Source organism: Hemicordylus capensis, chromosome 5, assembly GCF_027244095.1.
Source record: "Hemicordylus capensis ecotype Gifberg chromosome 5, rHemCap1.1.pri, whole genome shotgun sequence".
NCBI classification, from domain to species: domain Eukaryota; kingdom Metazoa; phylum Chordata; class Lepidosauria; order Squamata; family Cordylidae; genus Hemicordylus; species Hemicordylus capensis.
The window spans coordinates 176720811-176735968 of NC_069661.1; the positions used below are offsets into that span (position 1 = coordinate 176720811).

The following is a 15158-nucleotide window of genomic DNA, read 5'->3' on the forward strand; positions in this document are numbered from 1 at the left end:
TACATTGCAAAAATTCTTGTTTTCCAAATATATATTTCCTTATTAGGGATGTGCACAAACTGGTTCAGTGGTCCTTTCCGGACCACCAGACCAGTTCAGAGGTTTAGGAGTTTGGGCCAGTTTGGCCGCGGGGGGGTTACCTTTAAGGAGCAGGGAGGGTGGGGCCACCCACCCCGGCGCATTTTTCCCACCGGTGCTGTCTCCAAAACCACTGATGCAGGGGTGGCAGCATGCCTCTTTACCACCCTGGTGAGCATCAGACTGGAAGTGGCTGGTACACATACATGACGTGTGCATGTGCACTAGCCACTTCTGGTCTAACACTGACCTGGGCGGCAAGGAGGTATGCTGCCAGCCTGCATCAGTGGTTTTGGAAATAATGCTGGTGGGGGAAACACAGCTGTTGGGGATGAGCACCCTCCCTGCTCCTTAAAGGTAACCCAACCCCCGCCACTGCTGAACCGGCTGAGCATCAGTTCATGCACATCTCTTCTCCTTACACAAATCAATCAGTGGTAAAATAAATAGACAGGAAGATGTTTTTCTCTTGTGTTCCTGTGGCAATATTTAAATAAGTATGAATAAGAACAGTATTGGGTATTTATCTTGATCACACACCCCCACCCCAGCGAAGACAGTACACATGGTTTTTTCCACCTTTATTATTTGACCAATGGGTGTTATTTATCTTACACTTATGACAGCCCATGACTCAGATTTTTGCAAACACATTCAAAAATACTTTTGCCACCATTCTCTCAAATCTATAGGTTTGGAAAAGATGAAAATTAAACAAGAGAATTAGGTGGCAGAAGTGAGATGATTGGACTTGCTTGCGTATTGCAAGTAACTGAGCAGCAATTTAAGAGGTGCGGTAATTGGATTAAAGACTTGCAATTTTCTCTCACTTTCAGTGACTCCCTTTAGGATGTAAACTTATTCAAGTGAGTTTGCAGGAGCTTAATTGTTCTCCAGAGTTCACATCTGTTAAACAGCTCACTGCAGCTTTATATTTAAAGTGTTTGGCATACTTGCTCTAGAGATTTAAAATATTATACATTACCCCCTTTTGAACAGATTGAGAAATTCTTATAAAACCTTTGTTTGTGCTTACTTTCTAATTAATACTTTATACTGACTTGCGGGTCCCAAATGTATTCCATTTGCAATAGGAAAGAGATATTTAAATACATAGAGATAGATAGCGTCAGCCATGAATTCCAGTTATTTACTTGCAGTGTGAGCAGAAGTTGTTTCTTTCCAGAATATGTATTCTGGTAGTTGCCCACATGAGCACAGAAACATTTCTAAATATATGTCTAGAAAGAACTAAGGAGGCACCTTCATTGGGCCTTCCGTTCCCGGTTAATAATCAGCATGCCAGATTGTGCAAAAAAAAAAAAAAAAAGCTCTTGAAAAATGTAAGTATCAGTTTGGTTCCTAGTGAATCCATTACATGATCCAGGCCAGGTTCTAGATTAGTTACAGTTTCACTTCAGGGCCCGACTAGAGTGGAGCAAACAAACATAAAGCAGTAGGAGAACAGAAAGCAGTCAGTACTTGTTTGTCGGTAATTAATATTTCTTTGATTAAACTATTAATATTCTTAATTATACTCCTTGTGTGATACAACTCTCTCTTCTGGGTTCTACAGGCATGATGTATCCAAGTGAATCCCATACCAAGTTGCACCTTGGCTTGGGCTGACAACAGCACAGGTTAGCCCTGCTATTTTGCCCTTCTTCCAGGGATCAATGTAGTCTAACACAGTGTGAGTGTCTGTGAACCTGATTCCCAAAGAAATAGCTGCCTTTGGATGCACCACAAGAGTTTCCCTTATTTTATCTGACATAACCCAGGTGGTAGGACAACTGCAAGCCAGTGAGGTCATTCACACGATCAAAAACTGAGGCTCTTCTCATGAGTATGCAGCCCATGAGAACTGCTGGGATCCATACATATCCCAGCAGTGTCATCGTGTCAAATCAATTGCTGCAGCCCAGCTCTTAGCCAAGGTTAAGGCAATGCAAACGTGCCCTTAACCCAGCTACCAGGATTGTGTGTCAGTGTGAACTGCTTGCAGCTCATGCTGACACTGAGACGGGCACCTAGAGCGGCTGTCTCTTGGGGGAATCCTCCAGTTTACCACTCTCAGCACATGGTGCATTATGGGACACCGGAGGCCAGGATAATGAGTCCTGGCCTCAGAGTGATCTGCCCTGCTCCATGCTGCATGGATCAGCACTGACCATGTGGGAGTGCACTCCACACTCCCACCAAGGACAGGACGATCATCTGGGAGGAAGGCAAACATTGTGAAGCCTTCCCCCTGCCTGCCTGACCACCCGCCTGGTGGGCTGTGTGATTCTACTCTGGTTTGTGTTGTACCCAAGTTTGGGAGCTGTGTGTGCTCCCAATTTTTAGTTGTGTGGAAACAAGGTAAGAGGAAAACTGGGGTAGAAGTGATTGTGTGGAAGCAAGGTAGGAGGAAAAGCTACCCAGGTTATCTTCCTACCTTGCTTCCACACAACTGAAAATTGGGAGCACACACAGCTCCCAAACCCAGGTAGGACACAGTTTTTGACTGTGTGAATGACCTCAGTTTGTCGTTGTTAGAATGTGAGACTATGAAGCGATCCTCACTATCACTGCCAGAGGCTACTGCCTTCTGCGGGGAAGAAGCCCGAAAGCGCTTACCTCCCTGCAGATGATCACGGCCTCATCTCTGGGTGGCCAGATCGATTGCCCAAATGGCTGCTGGCTCTGACACGGAGCCGGCGGGGGCTACGGGGAATTGGGGCGATGTGGCACCCAGAAGTTCCAGGATGCCCTGCACAAGTGTGCGGGGCATCCTGGAGAGACCCCCAAGCCCAGGAGGCTGCTTGCAGTCTCTCGGCCAGGGGTCTACTGACACAAGAGCAACCAAATGAAGTTAATGGAGGGCCCCTTCACGGAGGCGGAATTAGGCGGGCTAGCCGCCTTGGGAGCACCAGGTTTGCCTATGAGTCCGATGGTTCCCACAATCCCACCTGTGAGCCCGATGGTTCCTGATGGTTCCCACAGGCGGACTCCCTTAGCCCACTTCCCAGTGATCATGGGAATAGCCTCTATAACTGGAGACAATGGGTTTCAAATCATCATGCAGCCAGGAAGACCACATGGATGAACTTGGTCTAGTAACTATCTCTTAGCCTAATAAACAATGGAGTGGGAGAACCATGTATACTACTCAAAGCTACTTGGAGGGTTTTATATATAATCACCCTTCATCCAAGCAGGAACTATTTATTTACTTATATGTATCAAGCTTTTCTGGCCTGTTCAAAACAGCTTACAATTCTTTTTTTAACAAACATACATAAAACTAAAATAATAATTCCCTAACAAAGAGCCATCTTAAAAGTGAATTGCAAAATCTAGGTACCAGTGCAGATATTGTTGACTACAACTCCCAGTATCCCCAGTTTCAATAGCCTTTGCTTGGGGATTATGGGAGTTGTAGTTAACAACATCTGGGAATCCCTGTTAGAGGGAATACTGCTTGGCTCACATGTGCGATATTCTCCAACTCACACTAAGGTCCCTGTACTTTTTATAGGAGGCTCTCCATATAGTATTACCCAACATCAGCCCATACTCACCCCAGAGGTTACCCTCTTCTTTCTACAGAGGCATTGATTCAGTTCCATGGTTGTCCTTTGCTCTCACTAGATGACTATGTATCTCCCTTGCACTCAAAACTATGTGCTCGTTTAGATTTTTTTATTATTTATTTTTACAGTTATATCCCGCTCTTCCTCCGAGGAGCTCAGGTACATGGTTATTTTTATCTTCACAACAACCCTGTGAGGAAGGTTAGGCTGAGAGACACATGACTGGCCCAGAGACACCCAGTGAGTTGCATGGTTGAATGGGGATTCAAACACGTATCTTCACGGTCCTAGTCCAAAACTCTAACCACTACGCTATGCTGGCCATCCATCCAATCATGTGAGGAAAACTGTGGGCATGCATGCCTCCCCCTCACTACACTGGTATGCTGTTGCATGCCCATATAGTCATATTGCTTATGGGGACTGACTGCTCAAGCCAACCCTAATTCTGCAGTTAAGATACTAATTTAAAATAGCAGTTTATCCAAATAATTAGGATATCCTTCCTGTTCTACAGAAAAGCCCAAGAGGTGAAGCAGGTCAAATTGGGTTGCATTAGCATGGGGGGCTTTGAGGGACAATTTGCACCGGCAGCAGTCAGAGCTAGGTCGAGCCCTTAAATACTTCTGAGCTCAGACTATCCCTCCTGGGGTCTGCATCCCTGGAGAGTAAAAGCCTTAAAGGGACAGCTTTCTGGCTTGGAGTCTGGCACTCCTCCTCCTCTCTGTCAGATTTGATCTAGCTTATTACTGGTGTTGATGTGCAGATACTGCAAAGGCTAATGGTGTGGGAGGGGCCATCTCCTCATAGAAGTCAGGCTCTGGAGGTATCATTTGCGGGGTTCCAATTCCTACATCCTTCAGGCTCTTTCCCAGTGTTGGGGCTTGAGGCTGTGTGTAATTCTGGCTCCATTTCTTCAGGATCAGACTTGGAGTGATTACATTACCCAGACACCAGAACGGCTTGGACACCAGGAAGATTCCTCCCAAACAGTGATGTACACAGAGGAATTAAGATGTGTTTCTTCTTCCTTTATTCTTATCCCCACAAAGCATCTTTTTAGCTCCAAAGAAGGGGAAAGCAGACCCAAACAGAAGAAGCTTCATTGGCAGTAATGCATATAAGGAGTCCATACAGAAATCCAAACTATCTTGGAAAGAGCTTATCCGACATATGTGTAAGAAAGCATGGTTGTATGTTGTGTGTATTCACTCAGGGTCTTAAGCCTCCAAGCATGGGAAAGAGAAGCTAAAGCCTCTTGGCAGCTGTGGTGAGTACTCCTGCTGGCCTTTATACTATTAATGACCTGAGGGCATGAAAATACATATTTTACTCAGCTTTCAGGGCCTGAAGGAAGGAATGCAATTGGTGTGATACTTTTCCACTATTATTTTTGTCAGAGCATTGTGCTTTAATGAAAGGCACATTACGCTCTCTGCTGGATACCTTTTGGCATTCCCATTAACTCCTCATCAATAAACTTGAATTGCAAAAGCAATAAGAATTCTTTCTATTTCAAGGAGCAGATTAACAAATGTGTGGGGAATATTTAACTCCAGGAATTTCCTTTAGGGCTACCTAGAGATCCAAAATCTATAACCTGATTTTTTTTATTTGTCTGAAGTTTGTGATTTATGTGTGTAACATAGGTCAAAATTAATAAAAACAAGAACCCTACAAATCCCTGTACAAGTCATTGTTTGTCATTAGGATAAAGATACAAATATCTATTGATGCTTCATTTGGAAAAACCAACCCATTTTTATAATCTTGTTGAATAGTTAAACACACATTTTCTAAAGTTTGAAGCTTATTAGAATATACTGTCACTCTCTGCTGTTCACTATCTTATGGTGTGTCTGTCTGAAGAGATAAAAGTGCTGAAATTCGGCCATCATTAATGAAAACATGCATGATATAATGATGGAAGAAAAGTGTGAAATCTGGTGTGAACTCTCCAAATTACCCTCTCACTTGCAAACTAGTGATTTTAAAGATCTTATTAAATAACTGCACAAAGACCTCAAGTTTTGGAATATGTTAAACTTGATTTGGCTGGATAGAACTGCAACAATAAAAATGAAGCCTCTTTTTCAAATCCTCTCTGTATCTATCTCTTAAGATGCTGGGGAAATGATATCTGATATTTGCAAAGGATGTAAACAAGGGTGAATATAGGAGCATAGGAAGCTGCTTTCTACGGAGTCAGACCACTCGGCAGAGTGTCGGATAAGCTTGGATAAGACACATATGTTGGATAAGCTTGTTTCAAAATGTTTCAGACCAGACATTTTGGCTGAAACAACTCCTGCATCTTCTCTTGGCAAAATAATGGTTCATAATATTTAGAATCCATAAAGCTTAGTCCAAAGAGATGTGCTTCTTTGAAAGCACTGTTTTTTAAAAATTCTTGCAAGTTTATAGAAGCATCACAACATCCATAAGCAGTTCTTCTGGTTATGAATAAACTGGAAAAACTCAGCAAGAAAGTTGGTACCACTAGGGTCTTAATTTATCACTGGACTACCATTTTAAAGCCTGAGAGTCATGGAGCATATGCAGAATATATAATCCATTCCTCACTCAAGAAATCCATTCCTTTCCCTTGTGAAAAGCTTTTTGCAAAGCTTCATAAAATCAGGAGCTTAGAGGAGAGCTGGTCTTGTGGTAGCAAGCATGACTTGTCCCCATAGCTAAGCAGGGCCTGCCCTGGTTGCATATGAATGGGAAACTTGATGTGTGATCACTGTCTACAGAAGGAGGCAAAGGCAAAGTCAGGCAAGTGGAGGGTCAGATACCAGGAAGTCCAGGCAAGGCCTCAGTAGCAGGCAGAAAGGCTTTACAATAAAGTTAAGAAAGGCTTCCTACAATAAAGGAACAGCAACTGCTCCTCCAAGACTGAGCTCTTAAATAGGCCCGCTATTTATAGATCCCTTTTCCTGGCTCCCAACTCTTCTAGAGGCTGAACTCATTTAAAGGCGATGTGATCTGTTCTGTAGACCTGTTCTCAGGTGGGATGGTGATCCCTCCTCTATTGGTTGTGGTTCCAGGGAGTCCTTAGAGTAAGAAGATAGAGGCAAGGGAGTATCTTCTAGGTGAGGTGGGGATAGAGTTCTTCAGGATCAAGGGGCTCAGGTGGTGCCAGCTCTCTTGCATTCCTTTCCTCGACTTCTGACTCAGTGGATGGGCCCTCAGGATTGTGGTGCAAGAGTACAACAAGGGTGTCTGACCTGCATTCAGAATCCTCATCTTCTGCTCTAATTCCACAGGCCTGGTAGGTGGTACAGGAGGCTTGGGTTTATGACACTGGTCATAGGCTGGACTAGAACAGGCTTCCCCAACCTGCGGCCCCCCAGATGTTGCCAGACTACAATTCCCATCACCCGCAACTACAACTTATTGTGGCTGGGTTGATGGGAATTGTAGTTTATCAACATCTGGAGGACCGCAGGTTGGGGAAGCCTGGACTAGAATACTAATAATCCTCCATAGTCAACATATTGAGCTATCAATAGAAATGCTTGTGCAAATTATTAGTATCAGCATATAACAATTTTGGAGGCAACTGCTCTGAAAAACAGCATAATCATTTTAATCTACCATTATGCACGTATTTTAAAAGAGGTAAATGCATCAGAATCAGTGCCTATAATTTTGGTTCTTTTATAAAGCTCTCAGCTTGCAGTTAAGATATTTCTAACCTATGGGGTTGCTTTGTATATTTAATCATTAGATTCTCATTTATTCTGATTCTTAGATATTCACTGACATTTTTATAGTAAAGAAAACAACTTCCCCCTTAAAGACAGTGCTATAAAGCTTTAATTTTCCACAGTTAATATGGATGTTGTTCTGCCAATTTTTCATGGCATTTTATTTCTGCCATCCATCTGGCAAGAAGTTAGTATTCAACTGATCCTTCTATACAAATTCCAAAATCTCCTTTTCTTTATGCTGCTCTGCATGACTAGCAATCATAGGAAGGATTATTATTCGAATTAACTCTAGAAAATGTCATCACAACTTTATGAAAGATTTTCCCTCTGAGGTTCAGAGAAAAATCTATGCATTTTAAAGATAAACAAAACCTGAAATGTTTTGTCCTGTAAATTAGGCTATGGCTAAAAGTATTATCAGGCACTAGTTATAAAGTCATGTAGGATAAACTGGATCAGCCTATGAACTCAACCAATAGAAATGAAGAAATAAATAGTATGAAGTTCAACATCATGCATTCAGCGGCTAATAGCATATAATTACTTCACCAGCTGGAAAATACAAAGGTAGGTGAATTTCTCTAGAATACCGCTTACTCTCATTTTATTGTGATGCTCTCATCTTTATACACACTTTCTTTCCCCCAAAACCTCAGGCTGCTAGAACAGCAGTAGGACATTTCAACAATATTCCAAGTCTTTGAACACTTATTGCCTCCCTCACCTCCTTCAGCTACACAGAATATGTTTTTCTATAAGTCCAGTGTACAACATGCCAGATGCATAGACATATATGAATATGGCTTCTGCTCAGTCCTACCATTGGACAAGTTAGCCTGGTATTTTCTCCTCTGAGGGCATAACCATTGGACAAGTTAGCATTGGACATACCTACCATTGGACAAGTTAGCCTGATATTTTCTCCTCTGAGGGCATATCCTACATAAAACGTATTTGTTTGGCCTGGCTTTCCAGGGTTTTTAAATTCTAACCTGATTTTGGGGCTTTTAATTACTGTAACTGTTTAATTGTTGTTTTAAAATGTTTTTAAGTTGTTAATTGTTGATATATTGTTTTTAAGTTGTTAATTGTTGATATATTGTTTTTAATTTGTTTTAGCTTTTCATTGTTTTAGTGGCTTGTTTTAATTGTAAACCGCCCTGAGCCATTTTGGAAGGGCGGTATAGAAATCAAATAAATAAATAAATAAATAAGCTCTCTAAGATCTCAGCCTGTTTAAGCTGGGTGTGCCATGAAATGACCAAGGACAGCTGGTCTTGTGGTAGCAAGCATGACTTGTCCCCATAGCTAAGCAGAGTCTGCCCTGGTTGCATCTGAATGGGAGACTTGATGTGTGAGCACTGTAAGATATTCCCCTCAGGGGATGGAGCTGCTCTGGGAAGAGCAGAAGGTTTCACGTTCCCTCCCTGGCTTCTCCAAGATAGGGATGAGAGAGATTCCTGCCTGCAACCTTGGAGAAGCCGCTGCCAGTCTGTGAAGACAAAACTGAGCTAGATAAACCAATGGTCTGACTCAGTATATGGCAGCTTCCTACATTCCTATGACCCTGGGACCTTCTGCATGTGTTCATCTGTTGAGATCTGGCCCTTCTAAGTTATAGACTTGCACTTCCTCACAGCCAAAAGGCCTATGGAATTTGAACCTATGGGGTCAGACCCAAATCATTGAGCCATGGCAGATATTAATTAAAATACCTGGCATGTCTTTCAATATACTTTTAGTCTCCATCTTTCGGCTGGACCTTGACTTGCTAATTAACTTCATGGTCTGTTGAAAACAATGCCACTGCATCCAGTTCTGTTCAGAGCAACAGCCTTTTGCACAAGGCAACATTTTGAATACTCTGAGTAGTAGTTGATGCCTCAAATGCAAAAAAAAAAAAAAAAAAGCACCACAGGAACCTCTTGGAATACAAGCGGAGAACCTCAGGCCAGTTGTTACTCCATCCCCCATTCTGGAAAGAAATTGGCTGGTGTGGACACAGACTAATCTTCTTTATATATAATTCTCTTAAACAGACCTGTCACTAATCCCACGCTTGGCAATTTTCGTGAGTATTTGCGAGCAGCTGCCAGATAGGATAGCGACGGGGACATGGGAGAAAATAGCGATTCTGGCCAGAGGCGAGGTGGGGCAGCCCAGCCGGTGGGAGCAGGAGGTGGTGGCAGCGGCCGGCCTGGCTGGCAGGAGGAGGTGGCCACTGCCAGGAGTTGGCAGGCAGGTGGGAGGAGGTGGCGGGCCAGCTTTCCAGCCAGCCCACCAGCCAGAAAGCTCCAGGGAAAGAAGTAGCGGGCCGGCTGGAAAGGAGAAAGCCCAGTCAGCCGGGCTGGGTGGGGGAGTAGAAGCCGGCTGGTTGGCCCACCAGCCAGAAAGCATAGGGGAGGGGCGAAAAGCAGGCGGGGGGGAGTGGTCTGGCCGGCCAGAAAGCCAGGCGGGCTGGCGGGGGTGGGGGGAGAAAAAGGCAGCGGTGTTGGGTTGGATGGCCGGAGGCAGAGATGCTCTGGGCCCAGCCTAGCTAGTTTCTCTTAAAAGGAAAGCAAGTTGTATCTGTGTCCACTTTCTAACCCAGGGCTTTCTGTGAAACACAGCATCAAAACTGTAGTGCGATTACAAGGAATTTCCTGACTACATCTTCTTGCCCCCTGTATTTTCATGTAAAACCATTTTTACTTAATCATGGGGTCATTTACTAAGATATGTTAGAACTGGGCTGTGGTGTCAGTGAGTTAAAATTGGTGGTACGAGGATTAAACAAACAGCCTGTTCACAGCTTCTCAACAGTGGTCTGAAAAATGTGTGGGGAAAGGTGATGATGGCTGTAGAAAGATATTTTACACACACGATAGTGTTCAAGGTAAAGTTACAGTCTGGTTGGCATGTTCTGAAAGGAGTGAGAGAGGTGACCAAGACTGAAGCCAAAAGACTAAGAATCCATGTACCAAGTTATAACCAGAGTTGTGCTTTAACTTTTATATAATGTACAGCAATGTATTTCAGGGTCATCTGGATACTGTATCCAGTAAATGGGTTTTGTAGGAAGGAAGAGCTGTGGTGAGAGGAACTATTCTTTTTCTCTTCTGAGACATCTTCCCAAGGAAAAGTAGTATTTCTGTACTTAAAGAGTTCATAGAGCATTTATGAAAGTATTTCTGTGGTGAAAACTCCCATCTTGCAGAAAAGCAAAGTACAGCAATTCTGATGACATTGACTGATCTGTAATGGGTTACTGTGAGGTAGCAAAAAAATGTGTCAGCTATCCCTACTGTTGTTTCATTAATATTGATTCCAATGCTGCTATTTACAGTATTTATAGCTTAAACATAAATTTGCCATGCAAAGTGTCAGTATAGCTTAAATGTGTTCCAGTGGCTGATTGATGTGCTATAAATTTCATTTAAATACATTTGTATGTGAATAGACATCCAGGTATCCTTTCCAGCCATGGCACTATGACAGAATCATCATTCCTTAAATGTCTTTTATTACAAGACTGTAAGTGGACTGTTAAACTTTTGGCTCAAGGGCACAATAACCCTCAGATCAGCATAATTTAATCATCAAAGTAACCTAATGGAAAGTTAAACTTGATATACAAGACAATGTAATTTCCCCCCATTTCATCTATTCCACGCCTATAGATTTTTCTAAAATGGGTTAATTTTATATATTGAAATGTCATCACAAGCATAAATGCTTTTATGTATTTTTATAACCTTCTTATTTTGTGGGTTGGAAACTATTCTTATTTCCTCTTTATCTGCTTTGTAAATTATAATTTTATTGGCCTGGAAAATAATTTCAGGGATGTAAAATTGGGGCATGCTATGCATATATTTGTTCTCATTACAAATACTTTGACAAAAAACATATCTCCTTACTACACAAAACTACCCATAGGGCCATAGAAGAAAATATACGTGATTTTGAAGAAATTGCTCTGTAAAATTCTGTAGGAAAATATGAAATCATCTCTTGCAGAAACAAAAGAGGTAGCATTTTCAGTAATAAGTATTAGTAGTAAGATGAACACATTGTTCACATGTATGTGTACACATGAGTATTACTGTGCATATATAAATAATATCTAAACAAAATCAAATCTATTTCTGTCATTGAAAGTGCTAGAGATTTACACTTTAAAATCAGAGTGGGAGCAGGATCATTTTAAAGATTTGAGTCTATAGACCACAGAAGAGTGATCAGGAACTGTGATGATGGCACTGACTTCTATCAACTTGTATAAGAGAGGTCTGTCTATGGCTATTAGCTAACTAGAATGTCTGTGTTGAGAAGCCCTGTTCTTCTGAATAACAATTGTTGAAGTGGGGATGAGACAATGGGGAAAGGATGTTGGGTTCCTGCTCTACATATGGTTTCCCTTGAAGGATCCGGCTGGCTTCGTAGATCTGGAATAGATCGAGGAAGGCTCTTATGAATTGAGGCTATACAAAGGACATTGTAGAACTGGAAAAGGTGCAGAAGAAGGTAACCAAGATGATCAGGGGCCTAGAGCACCTTTCTTATGAGGCAAGGCTACAACGCCTGGGGCTTTTTAGTTTAGAAAAAAGACAACTGCGGGGAGACATGATAGAGATCTATATAATCATGCATGGTGTGGAGAAAGTGGATAGAGAGAAATTCTTCTTCCTCTCACATAACACTAGAACCAGGGATCATACCATGAAATTGATTGCCGGGAAATTTAGGACCAGCAAACGGAAGTACTTTTTCACACAACACATAATCAACTTGTGGAATTCTCTGCCACGACAACCAACAATCTGGCTGACAACCAACAATTTGGATGGCTTTAAGAAGGATTTGGATAACTTCATGGAGGAGAGGTCTATCATTGACTACTAGTTAGAGGGCTAAAGGCCACCTCCAGCCTCAAAGGCCATATGCCTCTGAGTACCAGATGCAGGAAAATAACAGCAGGAGGGAGGGCATGCCCTCAACTGCCTGTGGCTTCCAGCGGCATCTGGTGGACCACTGTGCGAAACAGGATGCTGGACTAGATGGGCCTTGGGCCTGATCCAGCAGGGCTGTTATTATGTTCTTATTGCCACGATCACTGGAAACCAGGCTAAGGGAGCCCAGCCTGGTTTCTAGTGATCTTCAGAACCACTGGGTGAGCCCGGTGGTTCCATGGCAGCTAGCCTGCCTAACAATCCCTCCCCCTAAATGAGGTTAATGGAGCAGGCGCTCTGCTAACCCCGTTGGCTTAATCATGTGTCAACTGCAGCTGCTTGCGGCCATAGCTGACACACTCAGGGTGGAGGGAGAGGGGAGCGGGGACCCCAGGAAGGCACCACACACTCACACAGTGCCTTCCTGGGGCTCTGGAGGCCGGGACTGGATTATATCCTTCCACTGACCCCCAGAGCTCTCTGGTGAACCGTGGCTGGGCATGGAAGTGCCTGACTGAAGCCGTTGCTCATCTGGGCTGCCCAGCAGCAAGTGAATGCTCATGTGCGGGGAGAGCTGGTCTTGTGGTAGCAAGCATTACTTGTCCCCTTAGCTAAGCAGGGTCTGCCCTGGTTGCATTTGAATGGGAGACAACATGTTTGCACTGTAAGATATTCCCCTCAGGGGATGGACTGCTCTGGGAAGAACAGAAGGTTTCAAGTTCCCTCCCTGGCTTCTCCAAGATAAGACTGAGAGAGATTCCTGCCTGCAACCTTGGAAAAGCCACTGCCAATCTGTGAAGACAATACTGAGCTAGATAGACCAATGATCTGACTCAGTATATGGCAGCTTCCTATGTTCCTATGTACCTTGGCCTCATAGATCTCCCCTTCCCCGTCATGTTTCTGCTGCTGTTCAAATTTCTGTTCTGTCAACACACTACAAGGAGCCAAGGAGAATTAGCAAAAGAACAGATAATAAGGGTTGATTAACATGTTCAATTGGGCAAGAGGAAACTAAAAGGGAACTTCAGCTAGTACCAACTTTGGCAAACAGGCTGGTCTCAGGTGTAACTCAGAGGGACCACATTACTCCCATTTTAAGCATCTTGGATCTGGGAACACTTGCTATTGTATGATCCTCACTGCTCAATACGTTCATGAGGGGAAGTCCGCCTGCAGCTGCTCCTTGTTTGTATGGTGGTGATTCAGGGTCAGGTCTTCTCTGTAGCTGTCTCTGAACTTTGAAACATGGTTCTCTGCTGAGATATTCAGGCCCTATTTCGACATAACATCAAACCAGAGGCAAACATGCCAGAGGTTGGAGTTTGTAATCATCTGGATGTGTGAAGCCGCAGTTATGTCACCCAACCCCAGCTCCATTTTTGCCTCCAAACCTGAGTTTCAATCCTTAGTTAGTAGTGAAACCTGAGGTTGCTGAGGTTAGTAGTGAAACCTGAGGCTGCTGAAACCTGAGGTTCCAAGGCATAATTGTGTCATCTGAATTCTGCTGCCGCTATAACCTGGATTTGTGCCCAGACTCCTCCTGCTACAACAGAAAGGTCAGCTCAGAGCAGCTAGGAAATGCATCAGTTCTAGGGCAGCTACATTTCTCGCTGGCTGCCTCTCAGAGCTGCTGCTCCACCTAGGGATGTGCAAACAGATGATTCAGATTATTCTGAACCTGCTCAAAGTCAAACCAGTTCAGTTCAATGACTTGACATTGGACCGAACGCCCCACCCCCCGGCCATTCAGGGAGTCGAGAACTTTTTAAAAATATATATTTTATTTTATTGTACTTCCCCCCCTTTGGGGGGCTACTCTAGGGCCACCAGGAGGGGGTGTCAACAGATGTTCCCCCTCCCCTTGCCGGCCTTTCTTAAGTAGTAAAGCATTTGGTTCGGGCAATCTTCGGCCCTTTCCGGGCCTTGCCCCTTTTGCAGTGGCCTCCAAAATGGCCACTAACTGAACTGAGCCAGCCAGTTTTGTGCACACCCCTAACTCCACCTCTGTCATCTCCTTACTCTTCCTGCCTCTGCTTGGCAACAGGGATGCTGTGTCCCTATAGTTCATGCATTTAAAGGGACAGAGCCACAATCGAGCAAGCCCACTTTCCCCTGTGTGTTTCATACCTCATGTATTTCTTAGCAAAAAAGGATGGGAGGACACGAAAGAGACAGCAAGGCAGGTCTCCAAAAATTCAACACTGCAGTACATTGTGCACAAACACATTAAGCCCTAGTAACACAGATAAATGGACACATTTCTGACAACACACCTCTCACTTGGCCTCAGTTCCCCCATCCTTCCCTCATAAGAATGAGGGCTTGCACATGGTTTTATTTTCATGCAAGAGGTTTCCATCCACACAGCAGTGTCCAAGCTGAAATCTTCACAGAATATAATGCACAATTAGCACACCATCCATCTTGGCCACAAACTATTCTTGCATTCATTGTTACAATTAATAACAGGTACAATGATGTGTGAATTGTAGACCTTGAGACAACCTTGGGATAGGTCTGGGCACCCTTAGCCTGGCAGAAATTCTTGAACTACAGCTTCCATCAGCCCTGGTCACAGGTTTTTGCATCTGGGGATGATCGGAGTTGTGCTCCAGCAATGTTGATAGAGCCCGGTTCTACCAGGCCTCCCCTTGATGGAGGGGACAACTTTTAGAGCTCTGATATTGAGTTTCATAGTGGTAATAAATGTAAAAACCATTTGAAAAATGCTTCCAGCTGACACTCTAACAAATGGCAGCTTTAGGAAGTATACTCATGTGAAGCAGACAGAGGAAGTAGATGCAAATACTTTATGCAGCTCCTAAAGATTCTTATTTATCCCTTAAGAATAACCA

At 43.5% G+C, this 15158-nt stretch overlaps 1 long non-coding RNA gene across 5 annotated transcripts in view; it reads left to right on the forward strand.

Moving 5' to 3' along the window:
* LOC128325800 (uncharacterized) overlaps positions 1-15158 on the forward strand; it is an 88505-nt gene that overhangs the window by 28658 nt on the left and 44689 nt on the right. Inside the window, exons 1-2 of one of the 5 annotated variants that reach the window (XR_008307637.1) lie at positions 9871-11379; positions 11510-11638. The exons of 3 other annotated variants lie outside the window; for them this stretch is intronic. This is a non-coding gene — a long non-coding RNA (uncharacterized LOC128325800). Of the gene's footprint in view, positions 1-9870; positions 11639-15158 lie in introns of those variants that run through there. One more of the 5 variants, XR_008307636.1, reaches the window with a different exon arrangement.